This window comes from Dreissena polymorpha, chromosome 14 (assembly GCF_020536995.1).
Source record: "Dreissena polymorpha isolate Duluth1 chromosome 14, UMN_Dpol_1.0, whole genome shotgun sequence".
Classification (NCBI taxonomy): Eukaryota; Metazoa; Mollusca; class Bivalvia; order Myida; family Dreissenidae; genus Dreissena; species Dreissena polymorpha.
Window position 1 is genome coordinate 28,401,808 of NC_068368.1, and position 20,621 is coordinate 28,422,428.

The following is a 20,621-nucleotide window of genomic DNA, read 5'->3' on the forward strand; positions in this document are numbered from 1 at the left end:
GTTATCGTCGTCTTACTGACGTGACTTACCGTTATGATAATCGTACTGTCGAGTAATCATTACAGTACGGTCGCGTTATCGTCGTCTTACTGACGTGACTTACCTTTATCATCATCGTTCTGTAGAGTATTGATTACAGTGCGGTCGCGTTATCCTCGTCTTACTGACGTGACTTAGCGTTATCATCATCGTACTGTCGAGTAATCATTACAGTGCGGTCGCGTAATCGTCGTCTTACTGACGTGACTTACCGTTATTATCATCGTTCTGTCAAGTAATCATTACAGTGTGGTCGCGTTATCGTCGTCTTACTGACGTCACTTAGTTATCATCGTCGTACTCTCGAGTAATTATTACAGTGCGGTCGCGTTATCGTCGTCTTACTGACCTGACTTAGCGTTATCATCATCGTACAGTCGAGTTATTATTACAGTGCGGTCGCGGTATCCTCGTCTTACTGACGTGACTTAACGTTATCATCATCGTACTGTCGAGTAATCATTACAGTGTGGTTGTGTTATTCTCGTCTTACTGACGTGACTTACCGTTATCATCATCGTACTGTCGAGTAATCATTACAGTGCGGTTGCGTTATCGTCGTCTTACTGAAGTGACTGACCGTTATCATCATCGAACAGTCGAGTAAACATTACAGTGCGGTCGCGTTATCGTCGTCTTACTGACCTGACTTAGCGTTATCATCATCGTACTGTCGAGTAATCATTACAGTGCGGTCGCGTTATCGTCGTCTTACTGACCTGACTTAGCGTTATCATCATCGTACAGTCGAGTTATTATTACAGTGCGGTCGCGGTATCCTCGTCTTACTGACGTGACTTAACGTTATCATCATCGTACTGTCGAGTAATCATTACAGTGTGGTTGTGTTATTCTCGTCTTACTGACGTGACTTACCGTTATCATCATCGTACTGTCGAGTAATCATTACAGTGCGGTTGCGTTATCGTCGTCTTACTGAAGTGACTGACCGTTATCATCATCGAACAGTCGAGTAAACATTACAGTGCGGTCGCGTTATCGTCGTCTTACTGACCTGACTTAGCGTTATCATCATCGTACTGTCGAGTAATCATTACAGTGCGGTCGCGTTATCGTCGTCTTACTGACCTGACTTACCGTTATCATCATCGTTCTGTAGAGCAATCATTACAGCGCGGTCGTGTTATCGTCGTCTTACTGACGTGACTTAGCGTTATCATCATCTTACTGTCGTGTAATGATTACAGTGCGGTCGCGTTATCGTCGTCTTACTGACCTGACTTATCGTTATCATCATCGTACTGTCGAGGAATCATTACAGTGCGGTCGCGTTATCGTCGTATTACTGACGTCACTTAGTTATCATCGTCGTACTCTCGAGTAATCATTACAGTGCGGTCGCGTTATCGTCGTCTTACTGACATGACATAGCGTTATCATCATCGTACAGTCGAGTTATTATTACAGTGCGGTCGCGTTATCATCGTCTTACTGACCTGACTTAGCGTTATCATCATCGTACTGTCGAGTAATCATTACAGTGCGGTCGCGTTATCGTCGTCTTACTGACGTGACTTACCGTTATCATCATCGTTCTGTAGAGTAATCATTACAGCGTGGTCGCGTTATCGTCGTCTTACTGACCTGACTTAGCGTTATCATCATCGTACTCTCGAGTTATAATTACAGTGCGGTCGCGTTATCGTCGTCTCACTGACCTGACGTAGCCTTATTATCATCGTTCTGTCGAATAATCATTACAGTGCGGTCGCGTTATCGTCGTCTTACTGACCTGACTTAGAGTTATCATCATCGTACTGTCGAGTAATCATTACAATGCGGTCGCGTTATCGTAGTCTTACTGACCTGACTTAGCGTTATCATCATCGTATTGTCGAGTAATCATTACAGTGCGGTCGCGTTATCGTCGTCTTACTGACCTGACTTAGCGTTATCATCATCGTACGTTCGAGTAATCATTACAGTGCGGTCGCTTTATCGTCCTCTTACTGACGTGACTTAGCGTTATCATCATCGTACTGTCAAATAATCATTACAGTGCGGTCGCGTTATCGTCGTCTCACTGACCTGACTTACCGTAATCATCATCGTAGTGTCGAGTAATCATAACAGTGTGGTCCCGTTATCGTCGTCTTACTAACCTGACTTAGCATTTTCACCATCGTGCTGTCAAGTTTTGACTTAAAAAGAAATCAATGCATAGACGTTGGCGCTAAGGGATGTCGTAAATAACCAAACGTAGCGTTTCTGTGTCGGGTGAAAAAACCTTCGCATAATCGTTATGATTCCCAGACTATGTCGTTCTTAATGGCATAATGAACAAAAAGAAGATCAGCTGAGGCTTTTGATGCAATCGAGATAAAATAAATAGATTTAAACTAACCCGGCTCTAGCGTTCGCAGAGTTATCATTAATGTTCTATACTGAGAATAACATGCCGAAACCATTTAATTCAATATTTTTTAACCCATGTAAAAGATTTCGAATTTCGATACATAACAGAGCAACGTTTGACAATATGAAAAATAAGTTTGAAGTGTAAACATATAAGGAATTTATACATAAACGACTTTAATTCGTTTAAAGAATATCTCTTATAAACACTATAAATAAAGTATACATGTATTTACACACAGCGAACATTGTGTTGCCACGTGCGTTAAGTTGGCCCACCGCTCAGTAATCGACATCAGCTCAGCAAATTACGAATGCAGATCTGGCACAGCACCTGGCTCGACATTTCAGATTAGTATTCATGTTAAAAGTGTTACGGCGAATGCTGAGCCGGCACAACACTCTAGCGCGACATTCCAGATCAGCATTCGTTTTAAAAGTGTAACGGCGAATGTTGAGCAAGTTCAGCCATCCGGCGCGACATTCCAGATCAACATTCGTTTTAAAGTATTACTGCGACTTCTGAGCCCAGCTCACCACTCCAGCGCGACTTTCCCGATCAGCATTCGTTTTAAAGTATTACTGCGACTTCTGAGCCCAGCTCAGCACTCTAGCGCGACATTCCAGATCAGCATTCGTTTTAAAAGTGTTACTTCGAATGTTCAGCAAGTTCAGCCATCCGGCGCGACATTCCAGATCAGCATTCGTTTTAAAGTATTACTGCGACTTTTGAACCCAGCTCAGCACTCCAACGCGACATTCCAGATCAGCATTCGTTTTTATAGTATTAAGGTGAATGATGAGCCAGCTCTGCACCCCATCGCGACGTTCCAGATCAGCATTCGTTTTTAAAGAATTACGGCGAATGCTGAGCCAGCTCAGCACCCCAGCGCGACAATCTAGATCAGCATTCGTTTTAAAAGTGTTACTGCGAATACTGAGCCAGCTCAGCACTCAAGCGCGACATTTCAGTACAGCATTCGTTTTAAAAGCGTTAAGGCGAATGCTCAGCCATCTCAGCACTCCAGCGCGACATTCTAGATCAGCAGTCGATTAAACAGTATTACGGCGAATGCTGAGCCAGCTCAGCACTCCAGCGCGGCATTCCAGATCAGCATCCGTTTCAAAAGCGTTATGGCGAATGCTGAGCCAGCTTAAGCGAGAAATTCTAGATCAGCATTCTTTTTAAAAGCATTAAGGCGAATTCTGAGCCAGCTCAGCACTCGAACGCAACATTCAGGATCAGTATTCGTTTTTAAAGTAAAACGGCTTATGATGAGCCAGCTCAGAACTTCAGCGCTACATTCTAGATCAGCATTCGTTTCAAAAGCTTTAAGATGAATGCTGAGCCAGCTCAGCACTCAAACGCGACATTCCAGATCAGCATTCGTTTTTAAAGTATGACGGCGATTGCTGAGCCAGCTTTGCACTCCAGCGCGACATTCTAGATCAGCATTCGTTTTAAAAGAATTACGGCGAATGCTAAGCCAGCTCAGCACTCAAGCGCGACATTCTAGATCAGCATTCATTTAAAAAGCATTAAGGCGAATGCTGAGCCAGCTCAGCACTCCAACGCGCGACATTCCAGATCAGTATTCGTTTTTAAAGTATTACGGCGAATGCTGAGCCAGCTCAGCACTCCTGCGCGTAAAGAATTACGGCGAATTCTGAGCCAGCTCAGCACTCTAGCGCGACATTGCAGAACAGCATTCGTTTTTAAAGTATTGCGGCGAATGCTGAGCCAGCTCAGCACTCTAGCGCGACATTCCAGATCAGCATTCCCTTTAAAAGTGTTACGGCGAATGCTGAGACATCTCAACACTCTAGCGCGACATTCGCGACACACGAAGCGACGCGCGATATTTACCACGATATTTCGCCTTTTGGGCTACCTAAAAAAGGGCGACATTTGAATAATAAAATGTCGTGTGTCGCGCAAAATATCGTGTGTCGCTTTGTGTGTCGTGTGTCGCCCTTGATGAAAGGAGGGCAAGATTATAGACGACTCTATCCGGATTCCGTAGAATTTAGGCTTGCAATACAGTTCTATGATGATCATTATCTGCATAAGCATCATCATCATTATTATTATTATTGTTATTATTACTGCCATCATAATTTTCACCATTATCATCATCGTCATCATCATCATCATTATCATCATCATTATAATCACCATTATCATTATTATCATCACCAGCATTATCATTATCATCATTATCGTTATCATCATCGACATTATCATCAACATTATCATCATTATTATCATCATTATCATTATTATTATTATCATTATCATTATCATTAGATTTGGTTCGGGTAGTTTACATTAAATCAAATGCCCAGTAGGTTCCATTATTAAACGGCCAATTTAATACACATCTTCCGTGCCCTTTCTTTATGTCGTATTATGCAAATATTATATCAATTTAAAGAGGAGCATGCCCTTTTTCGTCAATTGGAATAAAATAAGATGTTATATAACTTCACAAAATATTCCATTTTGCCGAGGAATGAGCTATTAGAAAACCGGATTTCGGGGGAGTGCGATTTTGACAAACGCGCAATTTTTCAATAAACGCTCCCAAATCGACCATCTTGTTAGCGCAGCCTTCAATAAAATGCTCCTTAATATTGCAGACGCACATTGGATACATCGTTTAACAACAAAAGCCACCATTTTCATTGATTAATGGCTTTAAAGTGTAAAAAACTTTTTTTAGCTCGATTGCATTGGAAGCTCATTGATCTAAAAAACCAGAGTGAGGCAAAACACGAACACTGCATTCGTCGTAAAACAAGTATTTTCAATCGAAAGTGTTGTCCCAGTATCGATGTTTATCAGTTAAAAAAAACACGCCTGATAGTGCGGATTAAATAGTTAAAGCTACCTACATTATTTACTTACGAGCAGAACACCCCACAATAAACGCATATGTCAGCTTTATTTACTTACCAGTAGAACACCCCACAATAATCGCACATGCCAGCATTATTTACTTACCAGCAGAACACCCCCATAATAAACGCACATGCCAGCATTATTTACTTACCAGTAGAACATCCCACAATAATCGCACATGCCAGCATTATTTACTTACCAGCAGAACACCTCACAATAATCGCACATGCCAGCATTTTTTACTTACCACCAGAACACCCTACAATAAACGCACCTGCCAGCCTACATTATATACTTACCAGCAGAACACCCTACAATAATCGCACATGCCAGTCTACATTTTTACTTACCAGCAGAACACCCCACAATAATCGCACATGCCAGACCGAATCGCAGCAGCAGATGCATCTACAAACACGTCGGCGAAATACTTTTTAATGATCATAAAGGCTTTGGTTAAAAAGATTATGATGAACATGATGATAAAAGCGATGATGATGATGTTGACATTTGGTTGAGATGGATGTGGCGAAATTGGTGTTACGACGATGTGAACGAGGCCCAAAACGATTACGGTCATGATGATGATGATTTTGGTGAATATGAGGATCAGGATGAATAATAGCCTGATAAATAGCATAAGTAAACGTCAAATTAAAATAATATGTATGTGACACTATTCAAAACGTTTTTTTTAAATTAAAAACACAATACAAATAAATATTAACATCATAACATCATAGTATGAGTATTAGAATGAACATTTGAATTATCATAAAACTATCATAACATATATATCAATATAATCTTACCTTTTTACCAAAATGCACTATTCAACTTATTCAGTTTACACGTTAAGATGCAGCTTTTTATTAAACTCCACAAACGCAGCTGTAATATTTATATTAAAATATTGTTGGCTCCGAGCAAACAATGAAACAAAGAGTTAGGCGTTGATTATGTAATTAATTTCATAGAAAATATTAAATTCGTATCCTGTTTACTTGTACTATCTTGTTTACCTGTAAATCGGTTTATTGCCATTGACTCATTGTCATCAACAACAAAATCCGGTTTTCATGACATTTGACATGTTGACGATAAAATCTGCATACACAAAAATTAAAGACACTAAACCACATATACAAGTACTACCATGGCTGACGCATACCTGGGAGTAAATACGTTCCGTAAGTATTATTTTATTTTGTTTTAAACATAAACATAATAAAATGAATTTCGTAGATAATAAATAAATAAATACTTTACTTACAACTGGTTCCATTTCATCATTTACGGTGATCAAATTATATGCGATGATCGGGGGATTTACAATCAAATAATAGATGCTGCATACTTATGGGACTTGCATATTGAAATTTAGTTATTTTAGGATAAAAAGTCAGTTGTTAAACTTTTTTTCACAATTTGTCTCATGTTTCAACGCTTATCTTGCCTGTGCTTGATATTATTTATCAATTTCAAGTCATGATTTCTCATATATAAATTATGTTATCATTCTAACTATGTGTCTATTGTTACATTTCGCCCATTTACCAGTCATTGGTCTTATGTCTGACGTTATTTAGGAAAATGACGATCTGTGAACCAAGTCTATGTAGCTACCCTTTCATACTGCGAAGTTTCATCCGTATCAAGTTGTATTCACAACAACTTGCTAGGAAGCTCTTAACGCGGATTTGAGTGACAAATACGAGTTCTTAATAATACAAAAAAACATTTATGATGACATCGGTTACAAGTGGTATTGCACAGCCACATGCTACGATCCTAAGCTAGATTTTCGTTAAAAATACATGTTATTCAAAATATATTTCTAATTGATTAACGTCATCCTGGTATTGTTTGACAAGTGTGCCACATCAAATCGTGTTACATCGTTCACATACAAGCAACAACGTATACAAACAATGGATAGCATGCGTCTAAAATATGTTAGGTGTTGTGTTTGCTGTTTTTATCATCTAGACGCTTCTCGAAGTGTAAACGGAAGGTAAATAAACACATGCAAATGGTACGATACACATCTTCACCAAGCCCGCAGGGCAAATAAAACTGCACTGTATCCATTGTTTATACGGAATTAACATATAAAGAATTATATAGCATAAAGACCAAAATGTTTCATGTTTGTGGTCATTGGGAAATGCAAATTAATCTTTTTGCGAAAGGTCGGGCGGAGTTTTTTTACTTTCCATGAAAACAGTCGGTAAAGTCTTCACTATTTATACGAACATGTCTCTTCAGCAAAACCAAAGGACCCCATTGGAAATAAGTGCTTGCACTTTCATGGGTTATCCTTGACCGCAAGGTCAAAATAAATACATACATACATACATACAACATGTTTTTGTTTTATTTTGTAAATTCCCTTAATTATAATTTAAGTACATGTGTATTTTAATTGGATATGCGTAATGTCGTAAAAGCAACATTCGAATTATCGAAGTTATTAGATCAAACTGTTTTTACTTCACATATAACAATCTGAGAAGTATAATCCTGGACCAAAAACCATGAAGATCAGCAAACATCGTCGGATCCCACGTTCTCTCAAATATGCTAAGCGTCTTGATTGACCGTTTCAGATTAGGTTTGAGAAAAACGTCGAACATATAAGCAGTAGAATAAATAAGAAGATTTTTACATGGGCTCTGAATAAAGGTAACAGAAGATTGGCCTTTTAGAGTGAAAGAAAATTTAAGTGATTTTGGTCTGCAGTCATATATCCTATTGCCTTTTAATTGTAAACATTTATTATCTGATGTAAGAACTGTACTTTTGAACAGACATGTTGATCAATGGATATTGTAGAGTATGTCCATTATGTTTTAGTGCTGTTGGGTCAGAATCGCATGTGCTCTTAGAAGGCTCTACATATTTGTATGATAGAAACTTATTAATAGAAAAGGCTTATATTGTAAATTGTAGCTTTCATTCACTAAACGATACTGATAAACTCAAGTTCTTGTTTACACACCCAGATATGATTAGAACTATAGCAAAAACCTGTTGAAACATATAACAAGTCAGAAACAATACCTTATACAATAGATGATTGTAACATTTTTTAAGATCTTCAGTTATATTTTAACTCGACTTTTCTCTTATATTTTTGAGATCTTATGCTGAATGTTCAGTTGGAGAATGTACGCTATTCCCATCACTATTTCACTTTTAAAATTTGTAATTTGCAATAGAGAGTCCGCATGCATGCCGTGTTGTTTTAATTAATATTTTAGAATTTCTAAAGTTTGTATAGTATTTAGAGTAGCAGCATACTCAAAACTTCTTAAGCAAATTTTATTCTGTGAATAATACGTGTACAGTATAGTGCAGGTTATCATCTGTTTTGTTTGTTATTTTTTTTTTGTTTTTTTTAAATACTGTATATATTCATGTGATATAGTCTTCTATTATTGCGTAAGAATAGTTACGTATTAGTTTTAACACATTTTAAAAGTACAAAGGTGAGACTGAATCAATTTACTGATGTTTTATTAGTGTAAATAATGAATAACATTTATGTACATTAAAGTCCCTTATAAGTCTTTTGTAGAATTGTAATATAGAATGCAATGTATCTATTATTTGAATCCTAAAAGACATTTTTTTACAATACCCTGTATATACTGGGACTAGAACAATGCAATAGACTTGCTTTCTAGAACATTTAAATGAAATTGAAGAAAGATAACTCTTAAGGACTTAAAGATGGCAATATGGTTCGAGTTACTTCCCTTCAATGCTATGTATGGCTAGCAATTTTACTGTGTACTTTATGTAAACTGATGTTAAGTTTATATAACACTAGAGATTTATATTATTATCACCATTCATCTTAATCAAGGTATGACCATGGTGATTGGAAGATCTTTTAAGATGTTTAATTGTTTGCGCAATAATGCATTTTTTAATGACGGACAATATATTGCGACAAGTGTATGGCATTCTTGATAGGGTCGCTGGTGGTAATGTATTTGTTCACCATGTATAATCATGATAGTCATGTAAAGTACATTGAGTTATATATTTATTTATATTTATTTATTTACATGTAAGGTCAATAGCACATACACATATATGACACATAAGATAATTATCACAGATTAACATAGAATATATCACAGATATCAAGGAATTAAGACTAGGCTGATTTTTTTTAAAGTTACAATTTGAGAGCAACAAATACAACGCTGTTACTATATGCATACTTTTAACAATACATGAGTTTTTTACACAGTAGTGCGTTCATATGAGCATGAATGCTGATGACCTATGTATAACCCATTAAGCTGAAAGCTTGTTTCCAAAGGGGTCCATACAACACACACTGAAAAAGAAAAGTGATACATAACCATATGATCACAAAAAACATCAATAATTAACAATTACGATTTTGGTACAAAACGGTATTATTAAGAGTATGCATTCATCTTATTATGCACAATATCACAATTTAACATTGATAATCACAGATGATTGTTGCAACATAAGTATTAGTACAATAAAAAGTCACATTCACTTTCTGATACTTGTTGTTCAAGAAGGTGCTTTTTCACTAATTGTTTGAAGCTGGTAATGTTTTTACACTTTTAATATTGTCAGGGAGAGAGTTCCAGTCTCTTGGTCCAGTATATAAGAATGTCTGTTTACAAGAAGTATTATGGAGACTAGGTAAAATAACATTAAATGGCTTAGATGCTCTAGAGCTATTAACAAAGTTTTCCCTAAGATATGAAGGACACGTCTTATAATAGACTTTATGCACGTGATTAAGCCTTAGCTGTTATACTCTATAGTTAACATTAAACATATTCAGATGAACATAATCCTGCCAAGTAATAGAATGTCTTGGATAGTAACCTTTTATAAATCTGATAATCTTGTTCTTGAGAATTTGGAGTTTAGATTTTAGACCTTTGTTTAGGCCTTCGTACCAGGATGAACAATAATAATCAAAATGACACTGTAAAAGTGCAGATGATAACAATTTACGTGTGATAAAATCCAAACAATTATTATGTCTATACAAAAATTTAAGTTTCCCATTGACCTTAGAGATAATGTTTTGTACAATAGCTTCACCTGATAAAAAAACAATCTACTGGAGGGCCTAAGTACTTAACTTGTTTAGTACTATTTATCTTAAGGCCATTACAAGTGACTTGTGTAGACTCTTGCTTACTTAAATTTCGTTTTGGGCCGAAAAGTTTTATCCAAGTGCAAGGATAACTTATTATCTACCAGCCAGTCCGAGCAATTTTCTAGAACTTTACCAAGTTTGGCACATATAAAATCAGGGTCCTTATGGCTAAACAATAGTGTGCTTTCATCAGCGTACAATATAAGTTTACAATCATTGTTAATGCTAGTGACCATGTCATTAACGTAACATAAAAAAGCAGGGGGCCAAATATACTACCCTGGGGCACCCCGCAGGTGACTGGAAGAGGGGTAGAAGTTGTTTTACCTATGTTTACTACTTTGATTCTGTCCATCAAGTATGACTTAAACCATGGAATTGACCGAACAACCATTAACTCTAGCTTCTCGAATAAAATGTCATGATTGACAGTGTCGAATGCCTTCTGGAGGTCTAGCATAATCATCCCTGTGTACAGGCCTTTAGAAGTATTCATTTTAATAGTATCAAGGGGATTAATTAAACAACTATCAGTAGAGAATGACTTTCTAAAGCCTGATTGGTGATCGTAGATAATATTTTTTGTAACCAAGTAAAATTCAAGTTGAGTATAAACAGCCCTCTCTAGTATTTTTGAAACAATACTTAAAATACTCACTGGCCGATAATTACCTACATCCATGGTACTGCCTTTTTGTGTAAAGGTTTAACCCTAGCTTGTTTAAAATCATCAGGGACAATACCTTCAGAAATAGATGAATGTATTATAAAAGTAATGGGGATCTTTAAAATTTCTGTACCATCCCTCAAAATCCTAGCGGGCATGCCATCTTAACCAGTACTTTTACTGACAGTAAGACTTCTCAGCTCACGGAGCACAAATTGCTCTGTAACATGTTTCAAATGCATTTCTCTATTATCTGGACGTTTATCTTTATAAAATTGTGACAAATGATCAGAGTTTAGGTCAAATTTATGTTTTTGGCCTGGAAGCTTTTGTACCAGAACTGAGGCAATATTAGTAAAAGAATTCATTTACATAGGTACAAACTTTAACAATATCATGACAAATTTCATTATCTACAGTTAAAACAATATTTTGACTATCTATTTTAGTATTGTTGTAACCAAGATATTTCAAACACTGCCAGAGTTTCTTTGGTTCAAATTTATTCTCTTCTATTTTAGTTGAAACATATTCAGACTTAGCAGACTTTATGTTTCTTTGTACTAAGTTTCTGTATTTCAAAAATTTCTTAGGGTTATCCCTGTTACCATCCCTGTTACTATCCCTGTTGAATAAGTCTCTATAATTCATTTTATGAATGGCCAATGTTTTATCTATAGCTTTATGTTTTATATATGCATTGTGAAAACTGTAAATATTGGATGAGGCTAAAATAAAATAAACTATAAAACTATAAATATGGTTCATTGTCCAATTCAAAAAAGAAATTCAACCAATCTATTCGGGTAATGCATTGCCACATGCCTTTTCGCCTTTGTCGTAATTACCGTTATCATGGCAGATTATTGTTGTTTTCCAGATCTTAGTCGTTGACTTTTAACAAATAAGTGTTATGTAATTGGAAAAAATTTGGTGGATCATCATTTATGAAAACGACAATATGTCTGCCGGTTCACTAATGGTATATTGTGTACTGACGACGGCATTATACCGTGTGCTCCGTCATTTATTTTTCTAGTTGCAACTTAAAAATTTCAAGATTAAAAAGGCCTTGGCAAACAGCGTAGATCTAGATGAAACGCCTCATGCGGTGTCTCATCAGGGTCTGCGATGCTTGCTCAAAGTAATTTCTGTAAGAAATATTATGAATATAGAAATAAATATACTAGACATCCCTAATTTTGGAAATAAATTGATACAGTTTAGAAGGATGGGAAGAGTCCATTTGATATGTAAATGGGTTAAGATGAACTTTTACTCAAAATCGCTGGATAAAATTAATTGTTTAAGTTTAAGTTAACCAAATGTGCTGTAATTGCAATTGTCGCGGTTGTGTAGTGGATGAGGTGTCCGCTTAGTAATCGGGAGTTGGTGGATTCGATTCCTATTCGGGGAGAAATCCATTTTCTTCATAGACACCAAGAACTGAGTTCATACTTAAAAGAGCGGTTCGCAGTAAACTGAAATAGATTTTTTTTTTTTTTGTAAAACATACTTGATAGTAGATTATTATTTATTATTTTAAATAAATTAGAAATAATGCATTTTAAATGCAACCTAAACACAACGTTGTAGCAACGTTGGGAAAAAACGTCAAAAAAAAAATTCATATACACCATTGTGACAACCAAACTGCATCGTTTGAATGCAACCGAAATACAACATTGCAGCAACGTTGCGTGCCCACTGGGGAAGTTTTCCGTGTAAACTAGATGCTCGTTGAAATTCTCACACGTATCATGGGCCGAATAGCTCGAGTACCATCCGTTGTAACAGTCGTCATATGTACCGCATCTACAAAACATTAGAGACGCTCTCGGAAAACAGGTTTTAATGAATGTGCTTAAAGTGTCGTCCCAGATGGCATTAAACCACCGTTTCACATGCACATGCATTAAACCACCGTTTTAAAGAGCTTTAAAAACGAATGCTGATCTGGAATTTCGCGCTGGAGTCCTGAGCTGGCTCAGCATTCGCATTAACACTTTTGCAACGAATGCTGATCGAGAATGTCGCGTTGGAATGCTAGGCTGGCTCAGCATTCGTAGTAATACTTCTAAACCGAATGCTGATCTGGACTATGGCGCTAGAGTGCTGAGCTGGCTCAGCATTTGCCATAACTCTTATAACACTAATGCTGATCTTGAATGTCGAGCTGGGGTGTTGAGCTGGCTCAGCATTCAACCTAATGCCTTTAAAACGAATGCTGATCTGGAATGTCGCGCTTGAGTGCTTAGCTGGCTCAGCATTCGCCGTAACACTTTTAAAACGAATGCTTATCTGGAATATCGCACTGGAGTGCTTAGTTGGCTCAGTATTTGCCATAACTCTTATAAGACGAATGCTGATCTGAAATGTCGCGCTAGAGTGCTGAGCTAACACAGCATTCGTCATTACTCTTATAAGACGAACGCTGATCTGGAATGTCGCGCTGGGATGTTGAGTAAGCTCAGCATTCAACTTAACGCCTTCAAAACGAATACTAATCTGGACTATGGCGCTAGAGTGCTGATTTTGCTCAGCATTTTTCATAACTCTTATAAGACGAATGCTAATCTGGAATGTCGCCCTGGTGTTTTGAGCTGGCTGAGCATTCAGTTTAACGCCTTTAAAACGAATGTTCATCTAGAATATCGCTGTGGAGTGCTGAGCTGGCTCAGCATTCGCCGTAATACTTTTAAAACGAATGCTGATCTAGAATGTCGCACTGGAATGCTGAACTGGATCAGCATTCGCCGTAACGCATTTGAAACGAATGTTGATCTGGAATGTCTTGATTGAGTGCTGAGCTGGCTCAGCATTCGTCGTAATACTTTAAAAACGAATGCTGATCTAGAATGTCGCGCTGGAGTGCTGAGCTGGCTCAGCATTCGCCGTTATACTTTTAAAACGAATGCTGATCTGGAATGTCGCCCTACAATGCTGAGCTGGCTCAGCATTCGCCATAACTCTTATCAGACGAATGCTGATCTGTAATGTCGCGCTAGAGTGCTGAGCTGGCTCAGCATTCGCCCTAACTCTTATAAGACGAATGCTGTTCTGGAATGTCGCGCGGGGATGTTGAGCTGGCTCAGAATTCAACTTAACGCCTGTAAAACGAATGATGATCTAGAATGTCGCACTGGAGAGCTTAGCTGGCTCAGCACTCGCCGTAATACTTTTAAAACGAATGCTGATCTGGAATGTCGCGCTATGGTGCTGTGGTAGCTCAGCATTCCTCCTAATACTTTCAAACGAATGCTGATCTAGAATGTCGCGTTGGGTGGCTCAGCATTCGCCGTTATACTTTTAAAACGAATGCTGATCTTGAATGTCGCGCTACAGTGCTGACCTGTCTCAGCATTCGCCATAACTCTTATAAGACGAATGCTGATCTGGAATTTCGCGCTGGAGTCCTGAGCTGGTTCAGCATTCGCATTAACACTTTTGCAACGAATGCTTATCGAGAATGTCGCATTGGAGTGCTGAGCTGGCTTAGCATTCGTCGTAATACTTTTAAACCGAATGCTGATCTGGACTATGGCGCTATGGTGCTGAGCTGGCTCAGCATTCGCCATAACTCTTATAAGACCAATACTGATCTGCAATGTCGCACTGGGGTGTTGAGCTGGCTTAGTATTCAACTTAACGCCTTTTAAACGAATGCTGATCTGGAATGTGTCGCTGGAGTGCTGAGCTGGCTCAGCATTCGCCGTACCACTTTTAAAACGAATGCTGATCTGGAATGTCGCGCTGGAGATCTGATCATGCTCAGAATTCGCCTTAACGCTTTAAAACGAATGCTGATCTGGAATGTCGCGCAAAAGTGCTGAGCAATCTCAGCATTCGCCCTAACTCTTATAAGACGAATGCTGATCTTGAATATCGAGCTGGGATGTTGAGCTTGCTCAGCATTCAATTTAACGCCTTTAAAACGAATGCTGATCTGGAATGTCGCGCTGGAGTGCTGAGCTGGCTCAGCATTCGCCGTAACACTTTTAAAATGAATGCTCCTCTGGAATATCGCGCTGATGTGCTGAGCTGGCTTAGCATTCGCCTTAAGGCTTTTGAAACGAATGGTGATTTAGAATGTCGCGCTGGAGTGCTGAGCTGGCTCAGCATTCGCCATAACTCTTATAAGTCGAATGCTTATATAAAATGTCGTTCTGAGGTGTTGAGCTGGCTCAGTAGTCAACTTAACGCCTTTAAAAAAAACGCTGATCTGGAATGTCGCGTTGGAGTGCAAAGCTGGCTCAGCATTCGCCGTAACACTTTTAAAACGAATGCTGTTCTGGAATGTCGCGCTGGTGTGCTATGCTTGCTCAGCATTCACCTTAACGCTTTTAAAACGAATGCTGATCTAGAATGTCGCGCTGGAGTTTGGAGATGGCTTAGCATTCGCCGTAATTCTTTTAAAAGGAATGCTGATCTAGAATGTCGCGCTGGAGTATTGAGCTGGCTCAGCATTCGCCGTAATTCTTTTAAAACGAATGCTGATCTTGAATGTCGCGCTGGAGTGCTGAGCTGGCTCAGCAATCGCCGTTATACTTTAAAAAACGAATGCTGATCTGGAATATCGCGCTGAAGTTCTGAGCTGGATCAGCATTCGCAGTAACACTTTTAAAACAACTGTTGATCTAGAATGTCGCGCTGGGGTGCTGAGCTGGCTCAGCATTCGCCTTAACGATTTTGAAACGAATGCTGATCTGAAATGTCGCTGAAGTGCTGAGCTGGCTCAGCATTCGCAGTAACACTTTTAAAACGAATGCTAATCTAGAATCTCGCGCTGGGTGCTGAGCTGGCTCACCATTCGCCGTAATACTTCAAAAACGAATGCTGATCTGGAAGGTTGCGCTGGAGGTTTATCTGGGATGACACTACCTACATGCATTAAGGGGATGACACTACCCACATGCATTAAGCACAGGTTTATCTGGGATGACACTACCCACATGCATTAAGCCCTGGTTTATCTGGGATGACACTACCCACATGCATTAAGCCCTGGTTTATCTGGGATGACACTACCCACATGCATTAAGGTTTTATTAATGGAAATAAGGAGCAAAGCAAGATCTTAAAGCTCCTTTAAAAAGAAGTACACTAGCACTCGTGAACAACAACTTGAAATCGAACAACGAGACAAAAACAGTCACCGATGATAATGTTAAATATGTAAACATTTTAGAAGCTGGACTCCAACAAACATGATGACAAACTAAAAGGGTCCGTTATAAGATCTAGATCTGACTGAATTCAATATGCAAAACCTTCGAAACTTTTCTGTAATCTTGAAAAATACAATTATACGACAAAGAAAATGACAAAATAATTAAAGAAAATGGAATTGAAATAGATAAACAGTCTGACATTTTAAAAGAAACCGCTCTTTTTCATGAAAAATTATATCAGTCACAAAATGCTAACATGTTTCAAAAAGATTTCAAAACTTATGTTAATGATATAGAAATTCCCAACCTATCAACTTCATAATTGAATAGTATAAAAGGACAAATCACATTAAAGGAGGCTTCAATCGTTAATAAACATCATGTCGAATAATAAAAAGCCAGATTCTTCTGGTTTTACTATATTTTTTAAAGCATTTTTGCAGAAATTGGGCACCTTTGTTTGTTGAGCTCTTAAACAAGCATTTACAAGTGGACATTTATCAGTTTCTAAAACGCAAGGTATAATAACCTGCATTCTAAAAGGTGATAAACCTAGACAATTTTGACAAAACTGGCGGCCAATAACATGATTAAATACTGTATATAAAATTGGTTCTATTTGCATCGCAAACAGGTTAAAGCAATATACAGATAAATTCATAAGCAATAAACAAACTAGTTTTATAAGGGTAGATTCATAGGTGAAAAGACCAGACTCGTTTACAATATACTTATTTATACAGATGGAACTGACATCCCTGGATTGCTTTGCTTATATTTTTTAAAAAGGCCTTTGATTCCTTGTCATGGGCATTTTTAAATCGGATTATATCATGGTTTAATTTTGGACCTAGCATTATGAAAAGTTTTATGTATTGTATAAAGACGGAGTAATTGCGTTCACGCTGTGTGGTTTTTTATCTTATATGTTCCCTATACAACGTGGTTGCAGACCAGGAGACCTTCTCAGTTGCTAAAATTTCAATCTTCGCGCAGAAAAATTGTGTCTATTATTTTGAAGTGATATTATGGGCATCTAACAGGTTATATGTGTCTATCGCAACCGTTGTTTATTTTTGGTGTTTTCACTTCATATTCACTTATATTTCTTAATGCAGCATCAACATACTAAAACTATATCTCGGAAAGAGAAAATAATGCAGTTGAATATCAACCGTACTTTCGTTTGACAACTGAGCATGCATCTACGATGTGAACCCAAATTTCGTTTTAGTGCAGATTCGTTCAAACGACACACAGACACAATTTTGTTTTACGGATCATTTCGGCTTAGAGGACTGGGTGAGTCATGTAAAATATCAAATAAAAAATATATTTTTATAAACAACTGGTAGCAAGATGAGTTGCAGATAATTGGTCAGTAACCACATTTTAACTAGCTCTTTTGACCTGTTAATTCTTTTCAGCTTAATTCAACAGTTAAAAAGGCACATAATATCACTTTAGGTTCAGATAGTAAAATTAAAGTAATACAAATTAATGACATAGTATACAAATTCTCACAAATGGCTGACGACACCTCTATATTCCTGGATAGCTCTGCATAATATCTCCTTGAAATTCTAGATGTATTGTTACAAAGTACTCAGGGTAAAAAAAAATCGATAAAACAAAAGTTTTATGGATTACCTAAATAAGTTTAGCTCCGAAAGCATAAAAACTAAATTGAAATTAAATTGTATTCAACAAACATAATACATGCATGGCTTAATTTTTCATATTGATCGTATGTGTTTCATTGAATTAAACTATGTTGACAAAATAATGAAAATAAAAGCCTTATAAAAAAACTGATCTAGAAGGATTTTAAGTCCGATAGGAAAAATTCAAGTAATTAAAACTCTAGAATAACCAATGTAAAATCATCATGTTGTTTCCTTGCCTAATCCTCATACATTGAAAGCTGAGATAATTGAACTATTATTTAATTTAATGTGGAATTTCAAATCACGATTAAGTAAACATATTGTAAGAAAAGAATATAAAGAGAAGGATTAAAAACGAGAATTTTTTTCTATTGTCAGTTTTCTGAAGTGCTCATGGATCCGTAGAAATTGTCGCAGGAAAAAAGAACCATTTGAAACGCAGTTTCTGTTTCAATATCCGCTAGTCTATAACCCAGACATAACAATAGGTAACAAAGTGTATTTTGTTTGAAATAATTGTTCAAAAAAAGGACTTAATACAAAATACAGAAACTTTAACCGTTAAGTTTTGTTAAGTATATGACTTCCATCCAAATTACCTTCTTTTCCTTGGTATTACTTACGCAGTGGCAAGGTACATGAAAGCCAGAAGCTCCTATGACACTAGATTAATGAAGCCATTTCATAGGGTCCATCTTATAAAATATAAAGGGTACGAAACCTATGAACGATGCAATTTCAAAAAACGAGCCCTGTGTACATAGCTAAATGGTCAAACATTTAAATAATATTGAAACAAATGAGTGGCGACATATTTTTGATATGCCTTGCTGTATTGCACGAGATGCCAATTTAGAGTGGTTTCAATATAAAATAATACATATAATCTTATTAACAAACTCTTTTTTATTTAAATTGGTTACGCCACTACAGCTAACTGCACCTTTTGTGAAACTGAATGTGAAACTATTCAACACATATTTATATAATATAATCATGTCAATCAGTTAATCAAAAATTGTTTACATGATGTAATCACTTTTCGAACTTTCTTAATATGCATGCCTTTATATTTGGACGTGCCAAATACAAGTGAAACTTTAAATTTATTTTTTGTTTTTATAAGAATGTTTATTTATTATTGTAAAATGAACACAACTAGACTCACTCTTACATCTGCAAAATCGTACCTGTCCTTACATTGTTATGTACAAAGCAAAACAAATTACTTTAATGATTTGCGAAAATGAAAAGAATGGAAACTGTTGCTATCCCATTTCAAGTAGTTCTGATAAGTTACTTAAATCAATTCTTTATTAATAACATTGTTTGTTTATATTGTAATGTAAAAGCTGTTGTTTGTATTACGTATGAAATGTCTTTTAATTTGCATATATTGTTTTTGTAAACTTTGTAAGATTTTGAGTGAGATGCCCTCGACGCACACGCACCTATCGACGGGGAAATACAATATATTGAACGGAAAAAAGTTATCCAGGACGTCAGGCCAGTTGTTACAGAATGTACCGCACTGGACCCCATTCACATGGCTCTTCGATGTTGACCTTAAGGAGACCGTAACTAGATCATCATCATCATCATCATCACACTACCACCATCATCATCATCATCATCATTACAATCATATTTAGCATCATCATCATCGCCACCATCATCACCAACATTCTAATCATCATCATTATTATCAGAAGAAGCAGGATATTCATCATCATCGTAATCATCATCGGTGGTAGATGCACCAACACCATCTGCGCTGCCATTAGTATCATCATCATCATCTATGTCCTCGCCATAATCGTCATCATCAATCATTCATTCAATCATGCATTTGTTAATACCTGGGAGCGAACCTTTATATTTTATAACATAAATCTCTATACATCTCACTGTTTAAAGACCAATTTGTTTTGCAGTAAACTTATATCCATATTTTCGGTTTAGACAATCAGGAGAGGGTAATAAAAAGTATTGAAACATATTTAATTAAAATACTTTAGAACACCTTTACAAGAAATATCTTTTTTTTAAAGTCTTTGTCGTCTATAACAGTGGTAATCCCATAAGGCATATAACTGAGTTCGAGCATGCATATACATACAATTTATATAATGGACCAAAGTAGTGTAGCCAACAATTCGCTGGATTAACAAGAGATTCACACGCCTCACATAATACGATACAAACGTGTATATTATAAGTATTATTATTGTACGTACTTACTGTAAACTTGTGAATACCATATGTTCAAGTTAATTGCTGTTTGAATGACGGTAAATATTATTGTAAAATGTAATCACACAATCAGCCGTTAACAAGTACCTTTAACAATATACAATCTGTTTTTAAACAGTTTGGAATTTCAGTTATGAAGTACTGGTGATGGCGTTAACGCAATAATTAAAATCAGAATATATTTTCTTTTTAACTATCATACTATAGTTACTTTGTAAAGTGTTTTGGTCAAGCATGCATTGTATTGCCAGTTTAGAAAAATAACACGTGAAGTAGTTACCTGATCGGAACGAAGTACCATCATAAAATAAAGTAATCTAGAACATCAAACAATGTAAGTGTGTTCAGACAGCGTCTTGAAAGATACGTAAACAATAAC

At 36.9% G+C, this 20,621-nt stretch overlaps 1 protein-coding gene across 1 annotated transcript in view; it reads right to left on the reverse strand.

The window, feature by feature from the left end:
- The window catches only part of LOC127857248 (lysyl oxidase homolog 2-like), a 104,378-nt gene that overhangs the window by 30,036 nt on the left and 53,721 nt on the right, over window positions 1-20,621 (reverse strand). The window lies entirely within an intron of this gene.